Source organism: Cygnus olor, chromosome 1 (genome assembly GCF_009769625.2).
Source record: "Cygnus olor isolate bCygOlo1 chromosome 1, bCygOlo1.pri.v2, whole genome shotgun sequence".
Taxonomy (NCBI): domain Eukaryota; kingdom Metazoa; phylum Chordata; class Aves; order Anseriformes; family Anatidae; genus Cygnus; species Cygnus olor.
Genome location: NC_049169.1, coordinates 68,844,541 through 68,870,592, shown reverse-complemented (window position 1 = coordinate 68,870,592; position 26,052 = coordinate 68,844,541). Strand labels below are relative to the sequence as shown.

The 26,052-nt window shown below is 37.6% G+C and overlaps 1 long non-coding RNA gene across 1 annotated transcript in view; it reads right to left on the bottom strand.

The window, feature by feature from the left end:
- Positions 1–19,451, bottom strand: part of LOC121073285 — a 28,506-nt gene extending 9,055 nt beyond the window's left edge. The window contains exon 1 of the long non-coding RNA XR_005821591.1: positions 19,212–19,451. This is a non-coding gene — a long non-coding RNA (uncharacterized LOC121073285). The remainder of the gene's footprint in view (positions 1–19,211) is intronic.
- Positions 19,452–26,052: the final 6,601 nt, after the last annotated feature.

Sequence of the window (26,052 nt, the reverse complement as noted above, 5' to 3'; positions counted from 1 at the left end):
ACAGAAACATGAATTGCTGGAAAGTACCTTTCCTTGGATTAAACGGGCAGGAAAAAAGTGAATAGGACTAGGCAGAGTTTAACACATTTCCTTTAGAGAAGTTAAAATTTTCAGGTAGTTTTCTCTACCCAAACCATGGCTAGTAATTTTGTGTTTTGCATAATACTATAACCAGCAGAATGCATGAGCAGAACTTGGCAGTGGTTCTTAAAAAACTACTCTGTTAAAAGAGGAATCACCTGCACGTTTACTAACTGCTAACTGGAATCTGAAATTCCCTGAGTAACACCAAGACACATTACTGTTCAGTAGACATCCTTTTAAAGCACATTTCCTTTTCCAAATACCCTCAAAATCAACTATGCAAAATCCAAACAGGTGAGAAATCAAAGCACTTAGAGATATTTGAACACCCATAAGAAAACAGCTGCAAGAGAGTACTGTGTATTTATTATTACTGATATGGCCTGCAATCAGAACGTCAGCCAAGAACTCATTCTGTCACAACATTTACTGTCAAAAAGATAATGCTCACCTATAGCTAAAAGCTAGGGAGATAACACTGGCATATATAGATGTGTAGACTTACGTAAGAATTGAGTGTAGTAGCTTGAATATATATATATATATTTTTGCTTTGCACAAAGCAAAGGATTGTAATAGATCAGCTGTTTAAATGGGGTTCAAAATCTGTACAAGAAGTACCAACTAGTTGTTGCAAAACAAAATATAAATTTTGTTTACAATCATGGCCCTGATAGTCCTTGACTCAGCTACATAATACATTTGCATAGGTTTATCCTATTCTAATACATTCTTTGCATTTAGTTTCCTAGTTTCAGATTTTTTTTTGGGGGGGGAGGTGGGGGTGGGAGGTGGGGAAAGAATCTTTCCCTGAAATGTCCCTTTTTAGTTCTTTGCATTCTTTTCAGGGAACACCCGATCACTTCCCACTGGAACATGGTAAGCACACATGCAGTTGTCAGGCTCCTAGCTTCCTCACCTTTAGAGCACTTCTGGTACAAATATAGAATAGTCTCATTTAAAGGAATGAGATTTTATTATTTTCAGCCACAGAAACCGAGGATTTAAGGACATGCTGAATGATGTTATTCCAGCATGATTCAATACAGCAACACACCATACATTTTCACACCCACAACTTGAGAATTTTAGAAAGGAAAAGGGAAAAGTTGGTATTTTTGAAGTAGTTCCCCTGGGATTTGAAGAACCATAGCATGTTATTCTCCAGCATGTCTTCTTCCCATCTCTGCAGTTAAAAACTGTAGCTGAAAATTCCAGGTGGCTGCAGTGATTGGCAGATGGAAGGGAAATTATTTGTTATTGACAGCTAGCAAACAACTGGAGACCAGACTGGAGGAGACTGGAGTCAAATCTGCAGGTTGAGAGAAAAGACGTGTTGTAGCACATGTCGAGTTTCTGAGTAGCTGCAAAAAGGTGTGAAGGTGATTGCAGCATTACCTGTTTGCTGCTCTAGTCACTGCCTTCTCAATTTTTAAACCGTGGTTTGCAGTTAGAATATCTACAGGAATATATTCTGCCTTTCGTTATAATGATGAATAGTTATAAGAGAAACATTGGGGGGAAGGCGGGAGCTGCCCTTTGATAGCCCTGCAAGGGTCCTGCTCTCTTCTACTCCTGAAGAATTTATGAGTTTAACCTCAGCAAGACAAGGCACAAATTCTTCATTGTATACGACTGAAGGCAGGACATTCAGAAAGACAAAGTACTGCCACAGCAGTACTGAAGTCCTCGTGCTAGGCTGCCGGCAGGACTGCATTTGTCAGCAATGGCAGCAGTGGAACTAAACAAAAACGTTAAAAAGGAGGTAAGAAAGCTTTAAAAAGCTAACATCTGGATACAGTTACTGGAGAAATTCACTGCTGTGACTGACATCTGGACTGACTAGCTGTCAAAAGCTACCTATTAAGCAGCAAGACAGCGATTCTGTTGCATGATGGGATGTCAGAAGATGGCAAATAATCACCCATCACCATTTGCCAGCTGAAGGATGTTCGTGGCATTGGCTCTGGGTGCAGCAGGCAGCACCTTGTGTGCCTGGCTGTGAGGGCTCGTCGAAGGTCACGGCCCTGCTCTCTGCCATGTGCCAGAATGCCTCCTGCTGCTGCCAGGGCCCAAGGTGGCCCCAACACACTGCAGCAGGGAACCCGATGCCCCAGGGAGGGTACCCCTCATCTCAGTTCTGTGCTTCCCCCTCATGTTATTTTCCCTCCTGTGGCAGCAGCAGCACTGCAACCCCAGCCCTAGCTTCTGACCTTGTGATGAAGCAAAATTCAAGTTGAGAAGTCTTGAGCTGGCTCTGGGAAGATTGCAAAGGGCTTAGAGATGCCCAAAACAGCTGTCATAGAGTGCTATAGGAGAAAAAAAAAAGATGCACTGCATCATTTTGCAAATGCCAATATAGTGGTCTGCTTCAGTTTGCTGGCACCTGTTCTGTTTGTGCACACTGATTTTATGATGTTCATGTAGCTTACTAGGCATGAAAAACTGTAGGTTGGTTTCAAAACATCCCCTTGAAAATATAGTTGAATAGACTTCTTTTTTTTTTTTTTTTTTTTTTTTTTTTTAATATCTCTCTGTACTGTTTAAGATTTTAAGAAACTGTAGTACAAACTCTTCGAAGTTGGTGTGATTTTTCCATATGCACTGGAAGCAGGATGACAGACAGACATTTTCTCAGAAAAGAAATAAGCACATATTTACCATGCTGTATTGCAAGCTAGATTAATACTGCAGATTTCCAAATAAAAATCTGTTTATTTTACTGTGGTTAACAAATAAAGCAAGAAGCCTCCGCTGTCATATGAAATTATTACATCAACAAAACAGGAGTTCTCTATCTGAATTTTGTTTTTAATGGTGAATGGAAAAGCAGAGTTGATATATGATGTTCATCTCATTGGCCTGGAGAGACCAAGTCAGTCCAAAACCTGATGGGTGCACAACTGAATAAAAATTGTTTTGAGGGAATTTATATAACTATGGAAAAGGTAATGCACATTATGGCACAGGGCATATTTATTACCCCAAATTCCCATATGTTCACTGATTTTGAAAGTTAAAAGCCTAGCAATGCCTTTTTGAACATAGTACTAAATGATCCATAAGGAAATTGCACTTATATCAGAATGTATCATCTTCCACACACATAGCTGAAAGTTAAAGCTGTAGAGCAAACAGAAGGGATGCTTCCTGCTGGTGTGTGAGACAGGCATTTACTACATTGCTATCGAGTCCCATTAATTCTGGGAAGCCGTTTGCCATCTTCAGCCTCTGCACTGCAAACATTACTAAGAAATGAAATGATGGAGAAAGAGCAGAAACTGCTACATATACCCAAATCAAGAGCAAGCAACAGGGAGGTATGGTGCATTTTGTATTTTGAATGAGCATCTGTTCAGAATTTGTAGGGCTTTTAAACACCCCAAAGTTCTTCAGAGAGCTATAATAGTCCTGCAGGTACCCCGACTCCCGCCCCCACTTCTGGGGTAATCCCCTCACAACAAAAACTGTTAAAACAATGTTCTCTTCTTCTGGCAAAATTCTTTTGACTTATGTGAATCAGTTCCCTTACATCCATAGCTCTTCTTGGGACTGATCTTCAGTTCTTCTCTTTGTCATGTATTTTTCTGTGGGCCTGAACTTCCTTTTTTCTACCCTCTGTGGCCCTCAGGTTCCCCATCCCAAGCCCCCAAGCCTGAATAGTGGTTTTCTGCAGTGCTGTGCTTTCCAGCCACGTCTCCCATGGCATGACAGTTCCTGTCAGCCACTTCCTTAATTTTTCTACCCTCGGCTTTTAGAACTTTGCAAAAAGCCCAGCTCTGAACAGGGCTTGAGACTTCCTTGTACATCATTTGCCCAACTGTTTAATCCCTTACTTCTCCAAGGCTATTTTTTTTTTTTTTTTTAGGCAAGAGAATCACCTGGGCTTTAAGATGAGAAATGGCTGCAATTTTCTCAACTTCTCTTGTCCCACAGCCTTCTTTTCTATGATTTACTGCTTGAGGTCTCCTTCAAACAATCTTCCTCCTCCATTTCCACAATGATTCATGTAATTTCTTCCAACTGGACTCTTCATCTGCCCCTACTCCCACTTTTTCCTCACTTTAGATTCTTAGTACCCATTACAAGGGTCTTTGCAAACTTTACTTGAAGCCAATAGGTATTTTTGCCACCTCTAATAGAAGTTTGATATTAAAATAAGTTTTGTGTATTCTTCAGAGGCATATATCATTATTAGGCCACATTTTGCCTTTTTGCCTTGCCTTGCTTTGCCGTTCTCTCCCCGCCCTCCTTTTTCCTTTTGAAAGTAGGGCAAGGAATTTTGTCACTAACTTATTTAGACACCTAAAAATGTGGCCTGAATTACAAAATATCAATTTTCCAGGTAGTTTTTTTGCACATAAAGTAAAAAAAACACATGAAGCAAGAGCACAAGAAGAACAGGCACACATTTTGAATGTGATTGACTGTGTATAAACACAACAGGAAAAAAAAAGCGAGGAAGGCAGAGGAGCACAGATGTCAAAATTTTGTCTCCATCATCCTAATGGCAATGGAGTTTTATCTGGTGTAGGTAGCAGTACACCATTTTGAAGATAACAAAGAAGTACTATAGTCATAGTGAATTAAACTGAATGTGCAGTTATACATCCAGTAGGGATTTAAAAAAGAACAAGCTAATATGCTTTACAGATATTTCAGAAGGTAAAATTATTAAAGGGGAAAAGTTCAATTCAGTCTCTGAGCTGGTGTGACAGGGGTGGTGAAGTATGCTCACCATGAATAAAAATAGAAAACTTTTAAGTACATAAATGAATCAAGAGACTCTTAAAACACAAGCCCTACAGCATTTGCTTCCAGTAGTTTTGACACATTTGTCCATCAGAAAGTGAATCAAAGAGATTAGCTTGAAATTACTTGCCTTGGAGAGAAGGACAAAAAAAAAAAGATTTCCTTTGCAACAACTTCAATTTCTTGCTAGCAGAGCACCGAGTAAACTGTTTTATGTATAAGTTGCCAGGCTTAACAATATTGTTGCCATATTGAAGTTTTTCCAATTGTCTGACACATTTGATTGCATGCAAATAATAATGCCCTTATAAATAGAAAGAAAGACAACAAACTAGCATCTTGTATGCCAGGAATAAAAATCTTCAGTGCTTAAGAAAAACATGATCAAGAGCTGCTAAGGAACCTTCTTCCTTTAATGAAATCTTTCCACAATATTATTATTAAAGACAGCAAACAGATAGGGTGAAAAAGATGTTACCGGTTTTAGTAACCTGTAGTTACACTTCTTATGAGATGATCCCCATATCTCATATTGGTAGATAGAGTAAAAGTAACAGAGATTTTTCTTCCCATGCCTCCCAAATAGCAGATGTTTAGAATGCAATAAAAAGCAACAACAACTACAATACATTACCAAAAGAAAACCCAAAACATCAAACACCCCAAAACAAAACACACTTCCCTAAATCATCTTGTCAAAAGTTATTTCTCTAAAAATAAGAATAGGCTTAAGACAGAAATCCATTATAACAATATTAATATTCTTACAACATTTGGTGTTTCCTGCATTACTAATCTGGCTGGCTCAATTCAGCCGGACTTTTACTGCACTTCACATATTCCATTTGGACTTTCGTAGGACATGAAGCATGGGACCTCTCATCTGTAGTACATAGATAATATAAAGAAATTGAAGGCAAAGAACAAGAGACACAGATGGACAGTCACTACTCCCTAGCCCTGCAAAGCTGTAATAATGAGATAGTATTGGCTTTGTTAACTGTAAAATCTATCCTAAAAAAAGAAAGTAATATATCACGCTTTTATGCATAAAAATATACATGCATATACATGCACACACATAAGATGCTATTCTTTGATATTTTATTTATTTATTACACTGCAATAAATTGTCAAAAATATCTTGCTTCATATCAGGCAAAACATCCCACAGTCTAATAAAAACAAAGGCAAAGACATTTGGTCACAGAACTGAAGTGTTTGTCATCAGTGCTTGCCAACAACAAATCCCACACCAGCTAGAGGCAGAGAAACAGCCTTCTCTTCATTGTGCGCTGGCAGCTGCCAAAAATCAAAATTGGACAGATCATAAGTAGAAAATAAATTTAGGGAGTTCAAGACGAATTTGAGGCGTATGGTCATCATACTACATATAGTTATCTATCATTCCCTGTTTGGCAGGAAAATATTATTTTTCTTTCTTTTATGTTCTAGTTTTCCCCTACCAATGGCTGTTATTGAAGTTTTGAGGTCAAATGTGACCATTGCTCGTTGCAGGATGAAGATTTTTGCAATGATTAGGCCCTAATCCAGCTCCAATTAAAGTCAATGAAAAGACTGTAATAGCTACATTGAACCAGGCACATTGCCAGCACTTCCAGACTTTGCAAAGACTCTAAACAAAGGTGCTTATTGTACAGCGAATCCCACGTTCACTAATCCAGCTATCTCCATCCCGTAAAGCGGTATCCAGATTTTTGCAGACTGTTGTAACCTTTCTGACAGGCACCAACTGGCAAAAACAATGGCAAGGTTCATTGGAAAGCTACTGAAAGCAGTATGAAACAAAACATAAAACTACATTTCAGCCCTTTATGGATATAAATTATCTGTGTTCTTGATAAGAAATGCTCATGTGTCTCCATTTGTAAGCAGTGGGTTAAACTGATTCACAGAACATTATTAAGGAGCAGAGATGTAAGAGAAACTCGGCAAGACTTACAATTTAAAAAAAAAAAAAAAGACACTGAGGGAATCCTTACTCCCTTCCTTAAAATACCCTAGAAAACCGGATCAGTGCTTACAACTCTTTTTGCTAAGGATTCTTCACCGAAAACTACAGCTATAAGTAAGTACCTGCTTCCCATGATCCCTTTACCCTGAAACACAGCCCAGTGTATTTAAGTCAAATTTCTCTGGGTTTGGCCCCCTTGTAATCACCTTACTTAACCTGAAACTTGTATAATGGAGTGTTCTTACCATTGCAAGCCCCTGTACATTTTCAGGGAGGGGTTACTTGCCTTCCTTAAGATGCTATTTTTTCCTCTCATTTCCACCAAATTACTTAATGACTGTGCTTGATACAGTCCTCCTGTCAAAGCAGATTAGTGTTAAGTGGTTTCTACCTGCAGATGTTAGCCAGGGTTTGGGGAAAGATTTTAAGAAAATTATCTAGTACTTGGATGTAGTAGTGTAAGGATGTGAGAGCTAGCAAGACAAAGTATATCACCGACAAGAACATTTTTAAAACTATTAGCCTGAAGTCCCATAATCACTTAGACAAGGTATATGTGACAACTACAACACAAAGCATGGGTAATGGTCTCTGTCCTGGCAGTCATTGGATTCACCCCACAGTAGAGTGGCTGTGCTGTGATTGTTGGGCCACATGTTCTGCTGGGGTAAAATGGTTAAATTTCAGAGAAGTCAGCGAAGTTGTATCAGTTTAAATGATCGGAGAATCTGAAAATCAAAGAAATTTTAAGTTTTAAAATATCGAAATGCCATTTTTCTTCCAATGTATGCTAGATCAGGAAAATACTATACATATCACAAAGAAATATTAACAACCTGCTCAGGAAAGCTTTCCCCTTTTAACTACAGTAACTCAAGAGGCTCAAGAACAAGGATATTACAGCTTTATAAATAGACAAACAATAGAAAAAATGACAAAGTAATTGTTTCTGTACAGAGTTGAAATGATGTAAAGGTATCCCTGTGCAGTCCCTGCCTATGGTGCAAAACAAATAACATCATCCACATCCTTCTCCTAGGTGTTAAAGGTCCCAAATAACTATAGGCCCCAAAAGGCTCTTTGGTCACTAATGTTTATTCAAGGTTAAACGCAGGGTTTTTACAAAACAAATTGTTCCCAGTAGCTCCATATTTATTAACAGACTGAAAAAGCTAAATAAAAACTTAGTCTGAGTTGTGTTTTTTTTTTTTCAGCAAAACATTGTATTTCTTTGTAAATCTCTAGAATAAATTATTGCAGCACTTCAGTGCAGAAAACAGAACTTTTTGCATGCTATGCCAACTATGCTACAGACAATGTTTTAAAAGAGTAGGTGCTATATTAAGTCCACGTCACAGTGTTTGTTGTGAGTTTGCCAGGTCCAATTAAGCAAAACCCATCAAGGCTGGCAAGGATCAGCTTGTTTCATCTGCTCCTTGAAAGGCCTGATCTGTATTTTCTTTGAGAAAATTAATGGTTGGCCTGACACAGAATACTGATCACCAATTCAGGTAAACAGTAAAAGATAAAGTAAACTGAAGAGACCGGGACTGCCGGTGCACTGCCTGTCCCATGTACAAAGTATTACAGCTAAAATTCCATTTTTGAGTTTTGGACAGGCAAAATAGGAATAATTAACAAACAGCAAAAAGGCCTAGGTATAGCCATGTGCACAACAAAAAATTGGCACAACAGTGCTCTTTTTTTCTTAGCTCAACTCTGAGATAGTTTGCCACCCGAATGGAAAACTTTAGCAAAATCACTATAATATCAGCTATGTGGCACATACAGTCTAACAGATACTTCACTAGCTTTCTTTGTGCTTTTGTTGATGGCTGTAGAACAAGATTGTAAGAGCCTGCTGAAAGTTGCAGTGCTAGCCCAGCAGAGAACAGATTGGTACAGCAGAGCCTGCACCAGTCCCAGCAGAAGTTACATTTCGTGCTGTCATTGCAGTGTAGCCCACAGAAAACACCCCACACTGGGATGTAGAGCAAAGCACAGATACTCAGCTACAAAAATTTGGTGACACACTTAGTGGTGTGAAAGCTATAATACTTGTGCTCCATTATTCAAGCCACAGATTCTCCCTCAAAATAGTCAGACATTCTTTTTACCTGTCTTCTTGCTTCTGGATTTTATTGGCTACCACTAACATGGCTCAGTCCTGTGAATAGGAAATGGTGGGTCATTGGGTCTGACAGCCTGGAGAGTCTGTTTTCTTCTGCATTGCTCGTGCATTGGGACATCTAGGAACGCTTCACTCACCATTCTGCCTTTAGGAAGAGCTTACTGACCAGCTGCAAACAGACAGAAGTTTGCTGTCTCTTCCAAAAGCTAGTTCTTGTGTTCTTGAGCTGCTTGCTAGCCAGCTTGATTTCAGCATTAGTGCTGTTCCAAAATAGAGACCACAGACAATATGACATAGCTAGCATCCCTGTAAATGAACCTGACAGTGCTGAGAATTTACCAAGCTTTGTTATCTAAAAATCTAATTAAGTATTTCAGGAGAAAAAAAAGTTTGACAGCAGTGATTTAGAATATGACAATTTTGTTTATCTCTAAAAGCAATCTCTGGAAGAAAGCAGTCTAATGGATGAAAAAATTGTAGGTGCCTTGTCCTTTGAACTCCATTGAAGAAGTTATTTTTTAACTACCATTCTACATCTCACATTGAGACTATTAAAATTCCTTGTTGAGCTGTCTGAAACAACACAGTAGGGAACAGGACATGACAAATGAAATAAATACCATGAATTTGATAATTTGTTCTACTCATGACAAAGAAACAGTACAAGATCATTTTTACTCCCAGGGTGTGGTCTCCCTTCCGCTCAATTTATGTCAGTAAATAAGAGACCACCATTCCGTTCCCCACTAGCCCTTACCAGCCGGGGACTCAATTTTGGAATTTCTATTGAATAGGCATATTGAAAGTAATGAATGGCCAACGACCCAAGGAATGCCCAGGTTTATTCTTCACTCCAGTGTAAATTTGACAGGGGGCAACTATTGTCTGATTGTTTCTCAGTAGTCTTGCTCCAGTGGAGTCACTGAAATCCTCACAATGCATCTTAATTCAGACTCTGATGTGACCAAATTTAAGATGCTTAGAATTAGAGACTGCTTAACTAGACTGCTATGTATGACCCACATCCTTTGGATGCTATCTGTAAAGACAAAGTGGACTTGCCAGGGGCAAGATGGGACTTTCTGTCTCAGGAACATTTGTTTATTAATTTCCCATGGGTTTTCTACTCAGATATACTCATTACCAACTCAAGTGTTGCTATAGTTTCTGTCTTTCCTCCTTGTCTTTAACTTAATACCCTTTCTGATCTATGTACAGATTCTTTTTTTTTTTTGACTTTACTTTGACCTCTGAGATTACTAGCAAAAATCAAGCATTTGCTAACAGACACCTCCATTTCCTATTCACTGAGCCAATTTAACCAGTCGTACAGTTTTATAGTGGCAAATTGTAGTAATTGCATGATATTCACTGGAAAATACTGAGATAAATGAAAACATTTCATTTTAGTAATGTAGACAATAATAATGGAGGTCATTCAGATTTGCTGTATCTCTGCCAAGTAAGCATTTTTTTTCTTCTTCAAATGAACTGTGTAAGAGACAATAAAGCATCATTTCTTAAGCAGTATGTTAGATATGAGATGGGAATCCTCTTGCTCCCCCCAGTCAGGCAGTTAGTAGGGCACTCTTGGGTACTGTTCTGAAAATATGTATCTAAGTTATTACACATGTTCATTGTGGCTATAAATGTTAATTTGTTGTTAAAAAAAAAAGTGCTTTGTTAGAGCATGAAATCTGTGTGAAGAACACACAGCAGCCATTGCTTCCCCAGCAGCTTAAGACAGAGCAAGTTATTTGTAGTGTTAATCTGTCCACAAGTATGTTGCAGTGTTCTGTGAACAAAGGAAACAAATGGTAGTATGAACAACAAATTCACTATTGTGCAGTCCCTGTATAATAAAATCCTCTATTCTAATTTTCCAGGGCAGCTGGAGGATATCCTATCACTGTTACATTGTGTCTGGTTACACCAGTTAAAGGAACAAAGTCCTACCATCACATAATTCCAGTTCTTGCTCTTTCTGCTGAGCCCGATGAGTTCTGCATACTTTTTATGTTTTGCCGCAGACAGACCCAATATTGGATGACTCTACTTGCTTATTTGGAATGTCATGGTTAATCTTTCCATCGTATTCATCTAGCCAAACATGAAAATAGTTCAATCCAGTTACAAATGTCATGAATAGAAAATGGGATTTTCACAACCTGCCAGTTACAGGTGCTCAATTACTTCCACTGTGTCATGCTTTTCTCACAATCACACGCCTTTTAAAAGCAAGGGACTCATGTGTGCAAATGTGACTCAGCATTACAAATGGCCTCTTTCAATGTTAACTCACTAAAAGAAAGCTGTGTAACGCTGCCTTACAGCAGTGCTCCTGCACCTCGAGTTCAGCGTTTAAGTACTGTGCTGGGACCCACCTCAGGAGAAGTTGTTGCAGATCCCATGTGCTGGGGAGAAAGGAAGGCATGTTTTGTGTGTTACTGATGGCTTAGATTTGTACGTAGCTTTATATTAGCAGAGTATGTAGGCAGAGAATATACTGTATATGTAGCACTGCACATTTTCTTCCCTGGAGAATTTGCTGAGGAAGCCAAGCAATGCTGATCACCTCTTTTAGCATCTCATAATAAATAACATCTTTAATTAACTGTTGTGAGGTTAAGAGTGTTTTAGGGTGCTTCCCCAAAGCCTTAAATTAGTAACATAGCTAGAGCAGGTGACTTTACAATTCCAAAGTCTTTAATAAAAATACTCTATAATTACATTATCTTTTGTAAGGCCATTTTTGTGGGACTCAGAAGGGAGGCATTTTTATTGTCAAAAAGCATATTTCATGGCTAAAAGACTTAAATGTATATAACATTATAGCTTTTCATATGAAGTCTTCTAAAATATTGTTGTGATGATATTTTCTTACTGGAAAATCCATAAATATCGAATGTTATTTGTGTTTAGAACTTTTGGCTGAGTTAATAAAATTGCTGAAAGTAAATCTGTGGTTAGGTGATAATTTATTATTATTATTTTATTATTATTATTATTATTCTTTTCATACCCATTTTACATTTGAAAGCTTTTAAATACAGTACAGCTACCTGTTCTACATTTGTTTGCAAGACCGGATCCAATGCACAAGACCCTGTAAAGCTGGGGCTTGAAGTAGCCTACAGTCACTTATTTGCTCTCTTCTTAACGTGTGACCTTATCTTTTTCAGTTCTTCCCTTTCTGATTAGCTTTCTACTTGCTAGACTATTTTTACTTTACTTATTTTGCACCTTCTTTTGCCTTCTTCTCCCAGAATATATATGAAATTTATCTACTTTTTTTTTTTTAAATGAGCACCACCTCAATTAATAAAGTTCCAGATTCTTCAACTCTGTCCCCCACTACAAAGAAACTTATTCAGCTTTCCAGAATAAGACACTTTAATTCCTATACACTATTTGTAGAGGGCATCTGGGGACAACAAAATTGGAAAAAAAAAATAAAACAAAAGCAAAACTAGTGTTTTATTGCAAATGCAATTTTTTATCTTCTGTTACAGTGAATCATGCCTTGAACTGGGTTTGGGGTTTATATGTCGTCCCAAAATATCAGATTTTTATTTTTTTGGCATCTCTGTCTTTAACCACAGCACCGTATGTTCCAAGCAATTTAGAAACTAAACACATTGGTGATCTACACACTCCAGATGTCAGCATTTACAGTAGGAAATAAAGCAGTGACACAAATTTTAATGATCTTAGTTCATGAAGGCCATAGAAGGATGCTAAAATTAAACCTGTTTTATAATTATTACTATGGTGAACTTAAAAAGTAAGCATGAGAGAGAGGAGAGACTCTTGATAATGACTGTAGCCTCAGCTAAATAAAATCCAAGTCTGAAATGCAAGTAGCTCACTAGCCAAAGATATAATTATTACCGAGTTAATGAGAGGGTATGATTGCACAGAAACATGCTCTTCTTCCCCTTGTTTCTTCAGTTACAACTGGCTACTAGAAATCTTTCACCCTTTCAGTGATTGACACTTCTACAACATTTAATCTGCTTAATAACTGTCCCTCTTCTTCCTGACCCTTCTAATGAATTCAATCCTGAAACTGAAACAAGGACCTATGCTTTGCAGAGCACCACCTGCAACCCAAGGGGCTTACAGTCTACGCAGCTGAGAAAAAGGCAAAAGAAAGAGACTATTTCGTTCTCATTCAACAGACCGCGAGCTGTGGCCCAAAGCATCTGACTCATTTCCCCAAGTTTCTGGTGAAGAAGTTATTAAATCAGATCTCATACATCTCACTTCAAGAACTCTTAAGCATAATGTTTCCTTGTTGAAGATTCCTACTAAATAAGGACAAAAATACATTTGTAAGAATATTGCTTGTCTTTAACTCAATACCCTTTCTGATCTATGTCAAGATTATTTTTCATTTTTTTGACTTCACTTTGACCCCTGACATTGCTAGCGAAACGTAGTCAAAGAAACCTAACAGACAACAGCTATATTCTAGTGGGAAACAGCAGCATTTGCTGAGGGCAAATCTGCTGTGGTTCTTGCTCTTCTGGTTCCTCACTTGAGGATGAGACAGCACCTGAGAGAGGAAGGCTCCCAAGGAGAAATCCAGGGAACAGGGATGAGGGCAGCCCCTCGAGAGCATGACTCACACAAACTCATCTGAATCATGGCTTTGCTGCTGGGCTTTCTTGCAGGCTATATAAAACCATTGCAGTTGCTGCTGTTCTTTCCCTAGCATCAGGAAAATACTTACAAGAAATCTCAGTGTTGAGCCAAGACAATGTCTGTTACTAGGCAGAGTGATGGTTTGGCAGGAGTCAAAAGCTAAGAAGGTAGTAGCAGCAGCACAGGGAACTCTAAGAGCTAAGAAAAAAAAAAACACACACACAACTACATCTGCTTTGATTTGCTAATGATGGCTTTCAGCCAGACTACCGGTGTTTGAATGCCTGGTAGTCACTGAAAAGTGACAGTAGTTATAAAGCAAATCACAAAGATGCAGCTATTTAGAGTGACAATAATTACATAACTGGAAATTATTTTCTTTTATGCATTTAAACAGAAACAACTTAAATAGGCCTCAGATTTGATGCTATCATCAGCAACACAGCTCAGAGCAATAGCAGAAAAAATACAAAAACACAAAACAAAACAACAATGCATGAGCTGGGAAACCCTGAGAAGACAGAGATCAAACTTAAAACTCTCATATTTACACTTGCTAAACTGTCCCCTAGTATCTACTCAGAAAAACAGCACTTTTAAAATGCCCTGCAGATCCAGCATGCATGTAATCATGCATCAAGTTTTACACAGCGTGAATGGGTTGTGTAGCTTTATAATTTGTGATTGTGTTGACTTTTTTTTTTTTTCTATTTTTCAATATATATACTTCAAGATTTTTTTTAACCTTAATCTTCATTTAAAGAGTTTTTTGTTTGTTTGTTTGTTTGTTTACTAAACAAAATGCTGATTGCTCCTCTCTGCATGCTGCTCCCTGCCCTGAGACACCACGAACCCAAATCTGTGGTCTCATATGGGAGGTGTGGTGTGGAAAAAAGGAAAACTGTAGGTTGTTGGGACAAGAATTATCTGTATCACTTGGAACAAACTGAATATTAACAGATTTTAAATAGTTACTCATGCTTAGGGATTACAGAAAGGTACTGATTTTTAATCCAATATTAATACATAATATATTTGTTTTTACCAACTATGTAAACACTAAATTTGTGAAGTAAAGCACAACAAAAAGAAATCAGCAAGTAATTTAGAGAAAAAAAAAAAAAAGTATGTTCCAGATCCTCCATTTATTTGGCTGTCCATAGACGGTACTTTAAAGTACAACTTTGTCTGCTCTATGTATGTTAATTCACTGACATAAAAATATCAGAAGACTACTTTTAAATATTTTCAAAAAATTCAGTACATTCTGTGCCAGTTTTTGAAGTCAGTCAGATTTATATAAATACCTGAGAGCAGACAATGTTCATTGTTTATCAAATTCAAGGACTGACAGGATGCAGTATTAGGCAGAGAAGTCCCATAGACATGTAACTTGCCCATCACACAAATATACCTCTTATGGGACAGCATATGATTTAAAATCAAGATTTAAATCATTCTCCATAAGTGTCTTTCAGAAGAGATTAAATTGATAGGTATTACCATAAACTTGACAGTCAGCTATTCCGAAAAGAAATGATTTATGTCATGGCTGAAATTTGTGGAGTTCTCTTTTTGATTTCATTGGTTGCCATACGTCTGAAGTTTTTCCCATCTATAAAAAGATTTAGGTCTCCAAAGTTGAACACATATACCAACTGATAAGCTGTTGAAACTATAGTGAAACACCACACGTATCAATAACTAGCAGAGTTTTATGTTCCACTTTTGGTAATAACTGTGGATTTACACCTAGGTGACTTGTTACAGAAAATACCGCCCTTTTGTTAAAAACAGATTTTTTTTTTTTCTAGTGTGTAACTGTCCATTTCCTAATATAGTACCGTAGACTTGTGGTCAGCTGTTTTAATTTGCGTATTATACATAAGACTAAATTTTGGTCCCTGTCATGCCAATGAGGTCAGTGTAATTAATTTGATCATTAAAACTGGTGCATAATACCCTTATACCATTAAACCTTCATACCCTTATAACTCAACCTGAAGTCAGCAACAGCTATCGCTGTTTAAACTTTAATATCTAAAAAATTGATACTCAAACTTTAGAAACTTTTGGTGGATATAAACCATATTTCCTTACTTTTCAATATTTTTCATACATGAAGACAATTACACAAATTTTGGTAAACAATGAGCCTGTCGAACAGAAATGCCAGCTGAATGAGTGCTTTTGGAGGCTGAACCTGTGATTACTTTGGTTGTGAGAGTTTGCATCATTGTTAAATAAGTCTGAGGGTCTTACAAAACACAAAATATTGACTTTTAAAAAAACATAAATTATATTGAAAAGGGAATAGCATATTTTAGTACATACATCCAGTATACAGGTAACTATTGCCAGTTTCTTGCATTTTATTGCAGTTTCTTACAAATTTGAAGCAAACTATTCATCAACCCAGCTTTTATTTTTATTTTTATTATTTTTTTTTTTTTTACCAGTCACTTTTAAAAAATAATTGTATTACCTGATTTTAAGCATCATTTTCACAGGCACTTTATTGCTCTATTAAATACTTCTAGCCAGAGTAATTCTGTACAGAATGGCATAGCAGAAGTGTTCGGGATACATGTCTGTCAGGATAATATGTCTGCCCACACATCTGTGTTTGCAAATTAGCTTGCCAGCACTCTTCAATCCCAAATCAGTCGCAGTTATACCTATTACATACCACATAACATTTGTTTCACAGTTCTTGATATAGTGCTGTCTTGTAGCTGTCTATCTGAAGACAATTTTCAATATATATAGTGTTTTCATCAGTGAAGTATTGCTAGCAGCCTCACAGACAGTAGCCATGAGGCAAATACATAATGTTCCACGTCCTATCATATCCATCAGCTCATGTTAATTTTCTTTGTCTCTCAAAAAGTTGTTACTATAAATGTAGTTCCATTAAAATATTCATTCTTATACTACCTCTGTTAAAAAGTGTAAAGTTGCTGGAGTAAGAAGGAAAAATAGAATGGTTTTTAATCGTCAAAGTTATATTGACTTTGTCTATAAATCAGTAATCAGTTACATCTACTTTGCCTACGTTAAAGATTCAAAATTATGAAAAAAATGTCTTGAAAAAGGACCTGTTAAAATATGTGTTGCCATTAATACCCTTTTAAAAAGCTACTCAACTTTCTGATAAAAAACATACCTGGCTACATCCAATTGTTGAGATGGATTTAAGAATAGAAATTTGGACCCTGAAGAAGAGTTTTCTGATTAACCAGAAAATCACACAATTCCCATTAAAGGTGGCAGAACTTATTCAAAGAAATCAATTCCATAAAGTAAGTTACCTCACATAGAGCAATGGAAGGCAGTGAAACTGGTGGAGAGCTACTGGTGGGACCTGGGAGACTTTAGCACGTGCCTACGCGTTACAGCAAAGTGGTTACTGGATGTTGAACTGCTCTATTTTGGGGTTTGTTGATGTACATTTGTGCAAACACGAATAATATCTGAGGACAATCGGAGTTAGATGTGTTATTTTTCAACCTTGGTAATTCATCCAGCAGTGTGCATTCCTACGCTTTCTAATTTAGGAGTCTCTTGAGCTTCTAAAGGGAACCGACCGATCATTCCTGATGTAAAACCGAGTGATTAATATAATTAATTATAAATTTTAGGATAATGTCCCATTAATTAAGGGGCCAAAAGAGAGAATAGAGTAGAGCAATTGCATCTAGTACAGTGTGATGCATTACAGGGTGGTGATTAATGGTACGAGAGAATCAATGCATACAAACATCCAGCTATATTTCCTTGTGAAACAGAGAGATTCTTGTATTAAATAAATATGATACTCCATAAGGAAATTAAAGAAGGCAATAAATTTAGCAGGATACAGTCTGAGTGAGTCAGAAAGACACAGGGAAGAGAATTACAATATTTCTAAGATGTCTGAGTTTGACATAAATGTGATTTACGTCTGAAAAAATGGAGATAGCTTCTCTCAAGCATAAATGATCCTTCTGATCACACGAATTACGGTCAGATAGGCAGGGACATAAAGGAAACAAAATACATTTCTCAACCAGTGCATTCTTGATGACTAACCACTACAGAGAAGACCCCAAACAGATAAATATATCACAGAAACACTACTGGATATATCTTATTAAAGAATGGAGTAAAGGCAAGATTTTCAAGAAAACCAAACGTGAGTGAAAAATTGCTTGGTCATAAACATAATGTGAACTCAAAATGGGTAACTCATATAACTGCATTTTTTAATCAATTAAAATATTTTGTAAACACTGGAATTAGATCTCAAGGTGAAATGGCAATTTGAACTATTTCTGGTAAGCAACAACCTGAAAAAAAAAAGACTGTGATTCACAACACAGAGATGCAGTAAAAGGAACTGGGTAGACAAAAATGTCTAAGGCTCTGCTTCTACCTTCTATTGAGTGTTCACAACAATGTGAAGTCACCTGCCGGATGAATAGTGGAGACACCTTCATTGCTTTGACAGTAGTGCTAGATGAAATATTCTGGATAGGAATCCTTGGGAATCCACAAATTGAAATGGTGATGACAGACGTTCATAAATTTTAGATGGTCTTTGGTAAACTTAAGGACAGGAAATCGATTATTCTTGCTATTATTCAATATGTGACTGCCCATAATAAATGAACATACAACGTTTGGAAGGTTGTAGTTCAAAAAGTTTGTGGATTGGTAGAAATTCAATAAGAAAGGATTGAATTCTAGGGTGTCATCTGTCAGAATGATTAGAATTCTTCCTTCCCAATTTTGATTCCAAAATAAGCAAGGGTGCCAAGTTTTCAGCCTTTAGTTTAAAATCATAATTTAATTAATCAGGTTACCTTAAAAAGAAAAACTTCTGTCTCCAAGGTACTTACAAACAAAATCCAGATGATGTTCTGGAGATTTCTAAGGAATACTCCATACTTCCCTGTACTTTCTGGCTCACAAGGCCTACGTTAAGTCAAGTTGCAATAAGCTAGCCCAGAGGCAGTATGAGAATTATGTCAGGTAACTTCTCATTTGATTGATATTTCAAGGGAAGGTGGCTTTCTGCTTAAACAACAACAACAAACAGCATAACCAATCCTTAATCACAAAAGAGCAGATGAAATAAAAGTCATGTCTGTTCAGTTTGTAAAGGCAACCTACAATTGGATTAATTGCTTTTAATACATTTTTACCTTAAAACTTCTGGTCCTTGATCACTACTGGCCTTTCCCTGAAAGCAAGTGGAAACTACTCATCTCTCCGTCCCATATAACATCAAATCACATCAGAAGGTTCTGCTATGCCTCACTATTCAATTTTTGCTTTCTCAGCAGATAAATGGCAGTATAAAGAGACAGTGAGGCTAGAGCTCATGCATTTTCTACCCCTTTTAGGAGCTGGCAAAGTGGGAGAGGTAGGCCGAGATGAAAACATCCAGCCTACTGGACAGCAGTGCACAGAGGTCAGCCCAGCCAGTGACTATATCCCAGCGTTTCCTTGTGATAGTTTTTGCCCAGCTAAGCTTCACAAAGAGCGCATTTTATCTTAATTTCCTTCCCCCTGCCCCCACATGGATATATTTGTAAGTAATACCAAAGAGTGTTGTAGCGACTAATTCCTTTTACTCACCTCCCCTGCTGAGAAGCGAAGAGAGTAATTATTGCTCCTCTGCTCTGGTACATGACCTAGAAGCTTCTGTGTGTTTCTAACACTATGTAGATTAGGTGCTTCAGTCTTTATGTGCTTTTGATTTTAATCTGCAGACAAAATACAGAGTGTCCTGGTTTAGCGAAAGCAGCAGTCAGTACAGCAGAAGGTTCCCTCTTGCAGCCAGGCCGTGATCCTGTGCTCCCTGACACAAGCCCCACTGGGGGGGATTCACAGGCCTTACACCACTGACTTTGCCTTCAGGGAATCTAAATTTTCAGGGAATCTCATTAGAATTTCTACATCTTGTGTAATAAATCTTTTTGAAGAATGAGCAGGATATGCAGCAAAAGCAAGGTTCTTTGACTTAAATGAGAACAGAATCGATTTCCTGAAACACAGTCCATCTTCTTGAAACTGGGAACAAACATCCAGCAAATGAAAAGCTGAGAGCACATGAAGATCTAAAGGTTTAACTGCCTTTCTTTGGCATACAGAATATTTCAATTAATTGATGACAGAAATGGTAATTTGCAGTGGTCATTCAAGTATTGTTTTCCAAAAATATAAGATGAGCATTTAGGTATGGTGAATTGGGGCTGATAGTCTGCTAACAAAGTCAGGGCTATTAAATTGTACCATTCTGTTTCTCATTCTGTACAGCAAAAGAGAAAACAAAAACACAATACCTTAAAATAAAATTATTTCCTCTTTATCTTATTATGTTTCCCGTTAGGAAAAAAACAACAATAAAAATTTAAATTATATCCCCAGTTTATCTAGGGGAATGAATCAAGGAAATTAATGAAACAGAATGCTTATGCAAAACAAGCTACCAACAAACCAATGAAACTGAAAATAACTAATGTAAGATTGTGGAGTTAAAAGCTGTATCAGAAAATGGGAATAATTAAAAGTAAATATCTGAGTGCTTGGATTTCAACTTATCAGTCCTTAAATGGAAAACTTAATCATATTTTCCTAGGGTTTTCAACGAGCAAGCTGAACAAAACAAGAATTCTGAAATCTGAAACATCAATTCCTCACAATCACAAAACATCAATTTTTCATGCACAACAGTGGATCATTTAGCTACACAGTGCAAATATCTGTCACTTCAGTTAACAAAGCAAAAGGTCATAGTAACTTGACATACAGAGAGCTGTCCATGAGCTAGAAGGCTATAGTCTGCCACTGAATTTCAGAGCTGTGTACAAAAAGTAGAATAATATTCAGAGCTGAGCTACATGCAAAAAGCAGAATAATATTCAGGAACTATGGGAAAGTCTGTTAACTGCAGACTATTTTTCCATTGAATCCTTATTCAAGATACATTTTTTTAACTTTTTTCCCCATTTACTTAACTTCTTGTCCCTAGTCAGCCCTTTTTTATCCTTCACCAGCTTTTTACCCCTCTGCATTATAATACAGTTAATTCCTACTTCTCAGGGCTGTGTGGCTACCTATCGTGGGAGCAGTAAAAAACAAAGAGAAATTATCTCCCTGCTTTTAGTGGCACGTAGAAATAATTTCAAGGGAAATTACTTGGAAAGAGTCTGTTCTTTATCGATGGGCTGAATGAAAAACACCTCTCTGTTCAGCACTTATGAGACTTTACCTGTAGCACTGTGTCCAGTTATGGGACCCTCGGTACAAAAAAGGCAGCAGGATATTGGAGAAAGTCCACTAAAGAGACCACAGGCTGGTTAGTGGACAGGATGTATGAGTAGAGGCAGAAAGAGCTGGGTTTGTTCAGCCCTAAGGTGAGATGCCAAAGGGGAGATCTAATTGTTGTCTACAACTACCTAACAGGAAGCTGTAGTAAAGACAGGTCCAATGCCATAGAGGTACACAGTGGAAGGACAAAAGAAATTGCTCAGGTTGGAACATGGGAGATTCTGACCTGATATAAGAAAAAATATTCATGAGGTTGGTCAAACCCTGGAACAAGGCCCAGAAAAGCTATGGACCTATTGTTTTTCTCAGGCTGTGCTTTTTTCCAAGTACCCTGAGGTAAGCCAGTTGAATTGCTCTAACAACAGCAGGCTACTTTTGGCCACTGTCTCTCCTGAGAGTCAGATGTTTCCTCCTTGGTCATGTGCCAGCATAAGTCTAGTCAAAATGATGTGGAATGTGCCTTATGGAAAAATACATATTTTGGGGAGCAGCCTGTTGTAACCTCAGGCATTCATTCCCCTGCAGGCTGATTTGCAGAAGCACGTGCACAGGGACAAGCAAAGGCAGCAATGGTCTTTCTGAAAAGTGATTGGAGAAGTAACCCATGCCTATCCCTAACCTTTCTCAGGAGCCTTGTGAGAGTGGACAGGAGATGTATACTCATTGATCTTGCTGTATGTTTAATACCTCTGATCCCACTGGGAATGAGGATGGGAACTCAATTTGTTGTGACCTCTTGGGGATTGGACTTCTTTGTTGGATGCCAGTGTTCTACTATTGACTCCATCTTGTCTCTCTGGGCAGAGTCTTCATTCTCTCTCCAAGGGCTTACTGCTTCTCCTACCTAAGGCTGAATTATGACTCGTACCATTTTATTCTCCTCACTGGTAGAAAATGACTTTTCTGATGCTGCTTGTCCTTGCCCAGCAAGCCAAATTGCATTTGACTTGTTGATTTTTATTTGAAGATGTCTGCATATGGAATTGCAAGTACTTCTTGTGCTGGGTCTGTCTGGGATGGAGTCACCTTTCCCTGCAGCAGCGCACACAGTGCTGTGCTCTGCACTCGTAGCTGGAACAGCACTGGTATCACTCCAGTGTTGTGTCTATTGCTGCATAGCGCTGGCACAGCACCAGGACTCCCTCCAAGCTGCCAAGAGCCAGCAGGCTGGGGGTGGGCAAGTAATGAGGATGGGACATCGCCAGGGCAGCTGACCTAAACCAACCAAAGGGATATTCCATAACACCTGATGTCACACTCAGCAATAAAAAGGGGGGCTCTTGTGGGGGAGGGGGCTGTCCTCCCAAACAACCGTTACGTGTTTTGAGGCCCTGCTTCTCAGGACATGGCCGAACATCACTTGTTGATGGGAAGTAGAGAATAACTTTTTTTTTTCCCTTTCTGTATGGTACACCTTCTTCTTGGGAATTTAAGATAACATGCAATACCATTATAAGCAGGACAAACATGTCCTTAATAAATATTTATATGTTTTCTTCTCTATAGGTTTCTAAACGTGCGTTGTCATAGCTACAAAAATCACACATACACGAGCCTTTACTCAGTCTGTAAGCATTTTGGAACATACTCATTCTTAGTGATATTTAACATGATTTGGCATGATTAAGGCATTTAAATATTGTTTTAATACAAATAATAATTAAAAGTGACATCAAATATTATTTGTAAATTATATTTGCACAAGAGATGCCTATTTAGAAACATCAATTAAATTAGATTCAGTCTGAAAGTATTTAAATGTGGGATAGATTCTTATGATGAGGCATAGTTTACATATAGTAACTCTGGTTTTAGAGTCATTTACAGTAATGTGATCAAAAATATTTTAAGGCCAATGATTTAAGTGATCAGGCAGTATTTTCAAAGTCTGTTATTCCAAAAACCATAGTATCTGCTGTTATTTTAAAAGTATGCAGACTCCAACAAACACTGCTCATAAAGCCTTCAATGTTCAGTAATTATATTAGATACGATAGCTAAATCAGTACTTCTAACTGCATATTTGTAAATCTATTTGGCAATCAGGGAAAAAGTTTACCTGTCAACCAATTATTATTGGATCATTAAATTGTCTTTCAAATGAAGAATTTGATTATGCTGAAATGTGTACAGCTGATGTACCCAGAGTACTCAGCTTCATATTGCTTAGATACATTTATTTTTCAATAATTCCTCAAATATGCCTTTCACTATAACCTTGTTCCTTGTGAGGATTATTTGAAATCCTGCATAGGATGAATCTTTAGTGCTACAGCATTAAACATTGAATAACTGACTATAGCTTGCACCCTGAATGTGAATTAAAGCTTAGACCTTTCAAGATTTTTAGCTCTCCTAATTTTCTTAGCTCTAATTCATCTAAAAATTTATCAGTATACACAACATTATTTTCCTCCCCTAAATTACATTTTGTATTGACAGTTCTGCCCTGTACTATAGATGACATTTCATGACCACAGTACATGTGCAGTGACCCCTGAAGAAGCATTGTCTGTGCTGATAAAGTTACACTATGCAACACAGCTGGGGATGCTACAAGAGATACGATATGAGCTCTAAAATCTTCCTAGCTGCAGTAGCTCTGTATCACATGCAAGCTCATTAGCCTGGATCTTAGCACTTCTGACAGAGCGGAAATGAATGTTTCAAGAGCTAGATTGTTTGGTGTTTAGACATCCCAGTACCAACCTCTATTGTGCAAAGATTTTAGAGAGATTTAATACCAAGTAGATGAGAGAATCTTACTTACAAGAGGCTAATATCACAGCACAATCCAAAATATAGACAGCAATCAGCAGTTGCCCAACTAGTATTAAAATCCTGAAGCCAGTCTCCTCACTTGGTTTAAAATGGAGTAACCTAACTGTGGTGAAAATATTCAAAATTGATTGAAGTGCAAAATGGTATATTTTAATGTAGTAAATGTCTTTCTAATATATAATGCAACGTGATTGTGTTTTAAAATACAATTATTATTTAACATCACTTCTGACGTAAGAACTAGAAAGCCATTGGTCATACTTTTTTATTTTTATTTTTTAATACTGTAACAGTCTTCAGTAACAATCTTCAGTAGTTCACTCTAAAAATGGCTACATGCTGGATGGGAAATATTGTTCATTCTTTTTATTTAAAAACACACGGGGAATAGGTTTCAATTAATTATTTTTGTGCTTTGTTCATATTTAAGAGGACACCACATTTACTCTGAACATTCTTAATGCCTTTGTCCTTTAAGGTCTTCCTCTTTTAGGATTCATTAGCCTTTATTTTGACAGTCTGACAGAAGTATGTCAGTCCTAGAAGTATATCAGTCCTATCAGTCCTACATATTGTTTATGTTATTTTTTTTCCAGAACAGGGTCAAGAAGTACCATACTCTAAAAACAAGCACCATTCCCCTCCTCCCCATCCCTCTCTGCCCCCCATACTTAAATTTATTTCCTATGTTCATTTTATATTTGTGTGTGGCTGATCACATTCATGGAGCTGCTTGCCAAGCCTCTCTTCTGTGTGCTAATGGAAAATGAGATCTTCATCCCTTCTGCCGAAGACACTGAAGGAGAGCTGCTACTATTGAGTCTGCAGCTCTGCCTCCCAAGCTGGACTTAAAGAGAGGTGGTAGTGATTGCCCAGAGCTCTGGGTAGAGGGTGAACCACTAAACTGAGCAAGCAGCACAGGTCAGGCAGTGTAGTGTGCACATGGGAGGAGAAAGGCATTAATGCCAACTCCCCTGGCAAGGGAAATGGGGAATCTCCTGTTGCATGCCCGCCTCACTGACATCAAAGAAGAATGAGTCCAGCTGAAGTTTGTGTGTGAAGTCTTTATTCTCCTTTTGACCAGTCTGAGCAAACAGACCATCTAGCATTCAGTCCTGTACACCTGAGCAGCAGCCTTTGAGGTACTTAGTACCCATATTACACCAGCCTGGAAGTCGTCTTTTGGCCTACCTGGTCCCAAGTCATGAGGTTAATTCAGCTTTTATTTGAATTTATTTCAGGTATCTAAAGGCAGAAATAAAACGGGACAAGGCTGAGTTGAGCTCTCCAGTGAAATCATAATTTGGCAGTCAGTGTTGCACAGCTGAGAAAAGAGAGAATTGGGAAAAAGAATAAAATGCAAACAAATGTGAATTAATAGATCTGGCTGTTGCATTGTTTTCCTTTCTCTGGATGAGGCAAATAATGTACACAAGAAAGCATTTCTGCCAGTGATGATATGAGAGTACAGATCTGTATGGAGTACTTGAAAATTTGTAAGTTCCTCACTAATTATGTCTTAAACAAACATTTAATATAATTTCAGATTTCACTTCATCATACTAATGAGATATAAACAACTATCCTTTGACCCAAAGCTTACAGCCCCTGGCAATTTCATTTCTACTTAGCATATCACGATGTCTTTAGCTGACATTTTTACAGTATGACATTGTTAATATTTGAATTAAAGAAAATGAAATACAGGAACGTATTCAAGGGAATTAAAATTATAAGGATTATGCTGCTTAGGAGGGTTGTAGTGAAGCAGGAACAGAAGCATCAAAGTAACCTTTGAATGCAGAATTTTATGATAAATATATTGAATTCTTTTTGTTTCCTCTGCAACTTTTTGCTTATGCAAATATTTTGCTAATATTAAAAGACAGACCTTGGAATTACCTACTGAGTTACAGGGGTAAACTTACAGGTACATTTACCTCTTTTGGTATGGTCCTACATATTATCAGAATTCAAATATATATATTTTTAATAGTTACAAGTATTTTTAGGAAGTTTTTAGAAGTGAGCTCTTTCTTTCTTTCTTTCTTTCTTTTTCTCTCTCTCTCTTTCTTCCTTCCTTCCTTCCCTCCCTCCCTCCTTCCTTCCTTCCTTCCTTTTAAAGGTAGCAATAACCCCCCAAAAGACAAAAATATGAAGGTTTTTTCTTCTTTATTCTGCATCTTATTTCTTCCTTCCCTATTATCTGATGCCATATGTAACCCCCACTCTTATAGAATCATAGAATCATAGAATCATTAAGGTTGGAAAAGACCTCCAAGATCATCTGGTCCAACCATCACCCTACTACCAATGTCACCCACTAAACCATGTCCCTAAGCACCAGGCCCAACCTTTCCTTGAA